Genomic DNA, 4,133 nt, shown 5'->3' on the forward strand with positions numbered 1-4,133 from the left:
TATTTTTCCAACTTCTTAGCTTTTTTCTTAAGCCATAGCATATTTATTAATATTGATAAGAGAAAGAGGTTTACTCCAACAATTAATAATTTAATAAGTGATCGATCGCGGTGAACAAAGATAAAATAATAACAGCTTGTACGATATCTTAAATAAAAAATTATAATTATAATTGTGAGTACAAAACATTGTATATTCATTTTAAAAAAATAAATATATATAAATTTTTTAATAATAAATTATATTAAAATAATTACACTCACTTTATAATTATATATTAAATATATATAAAAATTCTGCTATTTTCTTTCATTTTCCTTAAAATTAGATCCATCATTGCGTAAAATAGAAAAAGTTGGAACGAAAGATAAGATCCGATCTTTTGACCCCATATAAATATTGGTATTGAAACACTTGATTCGTTTTTTAAGGGCTATATAAAAAATTAATTTTAAATGAAATTTAAAAAAAAATAGTATTCATCATATTTTTTTAATTATATATTTTTTATTATATTTTTATTTGATATCAAACTTTCAGATATCAAATAAAATTTATTAATAATAAGCGGCTCTCACACCAATAAGAACTGTTGTGTCCCTTTGACCAGGTAGTGACATGTCATATATGATATGACTTCCATCAGCCATGCACAAAATGATATTTATTAATAAAAAATATTAAAATAAAACTTTTTTTTTTCCACTCTTTACAATTTTATATTAAAAGAAGGATTTTGTAATATTAAAATTTATTTTTATTAAAATTTATTTTTATTAAAATTACATATTTTTATTGATTAATTGTAAAACAAATTAGAAAAGTAAGAGAATGGTATGTATAGCATCCTTTTAATTTTATTAATTTTTCCAACAAAAGTTAAGCTTAACCAGTTACTCTCTAGTTGAGTCTCATTTTATTGGGAAAGTCATAAGTTAAAGTTACAAATTATGATATTAGACTGCTTGCCGAGAAAAAAAAATAAGAGAAAGAAAAAAGAAAGATTTGTTTTAAAGGAAATATAAAACCTCTTTAGCATGTAATAAATTATTTTCTATGCAAATCTTATATATGTAAATCTTATATATGTACTTAGGTATTTTGAAATTATACATATCCATATATTTTTTCAATTTGTCCTAAAAGGTTTATGACTCGTTGTCGGTGAACGGATATGGACCTCATTCAATTTTATAAAATTTTTTAAATTATTTTATCTAATTATTATAATATTTTTAAATTTTTATATAAAATAAAATAAATAATTTAATATTTTAAAATTTTAAAATAAAAATTATATTTTAATAATATTTTATTTAAATTTTAACTTTTATTTTAACTTATCTTTATCGAATATATAAAAATAAACGAGACGCAACTAGTCTCATTACCGCCACTCTGGCAAGAGAGCCCCCGATCCAATCCGATCCGGTGATAAAGTGTACTTTGGGAGAGCCAGGACAAGAAAGAGAGGTGTGATGTGATAAGAAATAATATTTAAAAAAATGATAATGCCAATGAGACAACCCTTTCTTTCCGCACTTTCTCTTTTTCTTATTTATTTTTATAATTATCAGTTTTTATAATTGTATTATTCAACTTCGAATACTTTCCACATAATTTTAATATATCTATATAAAAGGAAAAAATAAATGTTATTTTGAAAACGAAATACAGAGTTATCAAATAAATATATATGGGCACCCTCGTTGCATCTTAATTAATATGTTAGAATGAAATTTGAATTTCTTTTATAATTTTATATGGTATAGAATAAGGAGAAAATTTGGAAGTGGGAAGGTAATATTAAAGTTGTACTTCATTGGACCGAGAAAGTCCCTATATTATATGACTGTAGGTGAAACGAATGTGGCATCACGCCCAAGAGTCAAGACTTGCTAGTTCAAAATTAGTCATGCTGCTTCCAGGCCAGGAGGACGCAAGTCAATTAAAAGAACAAATAAAACAGTTGAAAATTATTTTTGAGTTTACAGTTGATGCAAAATTAGTTCATTAAATTAAAGAGTAATACAAGGTACAAGTTCCAAATAGATAAATATCATACAAGTCCTTATAAAAAAGTGGGTCTCATCTTAAAAAAGTAAAAAAAAAAAAAAAACTATTCTTTATTAGTGAGATCCACTTAGGTGCATAGTGCATTGCACAAGGCATGACGGGTGCACGTTGCCGTGCACCAGGGGCCTCACGTCACCCCGTCACAAGGTACATTGACTTGCTAGCGGTTGCCACATCGACTACCAGCAGTTTTTGTCTATGCAGCGGCAGCTCCCGCCCAAGAGGGTCGTGCACAGTAGGTAGAATAGGAAGCCCATGGCTTCGCCTCTGTGAGCTTAGTGAACAACACCTGAGGCCACCATGTGGTCTGCTAAAAGTTTTTGCCTCCATCGCAACGGTCTTTGGCCAAGGAGGTCGTGCACACATTGCCCAGTGGTTGCACGTCCTCGTGCACCCAAGGTGGACCTACACACCATGGGCCCAACTGTGAAGACCAGTGGCCACCACGAAGGCCACCAGCATTGTCTACCACGGTTGTGGTGGTCACCAGAGTTGATGGTCATGCAAGTCGTGCACGGAGGGTAACTCACGTGCACCCGAGACCAACCACGGGCCCACACTGTGAGCCCACAGGAGAAAGCTCTCAACCACCACGAAGGACTGCCAGCGTTGTCTACCGCGGTAGTGGTGGTCACCGGAATCAATGGTCATGCATGGTGTGCACGACGGGCAACTCACAACTGGTGCATTGCCGTACACCCGAGGCCAACCACGAGTCCGCACTGTGAGCCCATAGGAGAAAGCTCTTAGCCACCACAAAGGATCGCCGGTGTTGTCTGCCGTTATCGGTGGTGGTCACCGGAATTGATGGTTGTGCACGTCATACACAACGGGCATCTGCTTAGCATTGCCTCACAAGCACCCGAGAGGCTCACGGGGCCCTCCACAGCCACCCCTTGACAAGCACTTCCCCTGCACCTAGCTCTCCACTTCCATGGGACTTGGGCACCACTAGTTGGGCTTGGACAGTCTCCACCCGCATGGGACTAGGACACCACTGGTTGGGCTCGGATAGTCTCCACTTGCATAGGACTCGGGACTCGGGACGCCATTGGTGGGGCTCGGACGGTGTCCACTTGCAGGGCCCTCCTCCGCTCCTCTGCTCAGGGCTCTCTTGTGCTCCTCTGCTCAAGGCTCTTCTCTGCTCCTCTGCTTGGGGCTCTCTTCTGCTCAGGGCTCTCTACCTACACCGAGCCCTCAATTGCACAAGCTCTCCAATTGCGCAGAGCCCTCCACCTGCTACGGTGTAACGCCTCATACACGGATAAATTGGAGAATTACTACCTGTCACTTAGAAACATGTCTCCCGACACATCTAAATTCTCCAAAGACTTCATAAGCATAAATCAATCTCATATCTTCTAAATAAACACATTATAAACTCCACAAAGTCATTACTGCAACAATAATAAACCAAGGGGTCCAAAATCTCCCGATAGTCATATCATACCAAACTGATAAATTCATAAGTCCTACTAAACCAAAAACATAATTAAATCTAAAAGACATTATAAATCTTTCTTTTTAACGGTAGTACCCTAGGGTACTAGACATCCTTTCTTCAGCTTAGTCATGCTCACAATTCCTAATCCAGATCCTCAGTTGGACTCTCCATATCATCTGAAAAATATTATGAAGATAAGGGGGTGAGTTATCAACAACTCAGTAAGTAGAGGACATATGCTAATGTGCAAACATGAGCATTTAAAAGTACAATATGCAGAACAAAATATTTTACAGAGTTATTATGCAGAACAAAACATGTTTTCAAAAGTAACAGAACGATGGTTTTAAGACAAGTAAAACCTAGAGTACTTTGGCATAACATAACCTGAGCATCATCATCACATCAAAACAAAGCATCTCACAGAGCAGAGACCATGTTTCACCCCCGTGGTAGGGTTGTGCTAACCCTGGTGGTCAAACCGAGCAGAGACAAAGGTGAAATCTTTTTCTTATTCTTCTTAGAGCCCCGAGTGTGCACACAAAAAAGACTACAATAAAATCACTTTGTTTTCAAAGTGGGTGCACTCAGAAACAGAGAAGTTGGTACCAAC

Source organism: Juglans microcarpa x Juglans regia, chromosome 1D, assembly GCF_004785595.1.
Source record: "Juglans microcarpa x Juglans regia isolate MS1-56 chromosome 1D, Jm3101_v1.0, whole genome shotgun sequence".
Classification (NCBI taxonomy): Eukaryota; Viridiplantae; Streptophyta; class Magnoliopsida; order Fagales; family Juglandaceae; genus Juglans; species Juglans microcarpa x Juglans regia.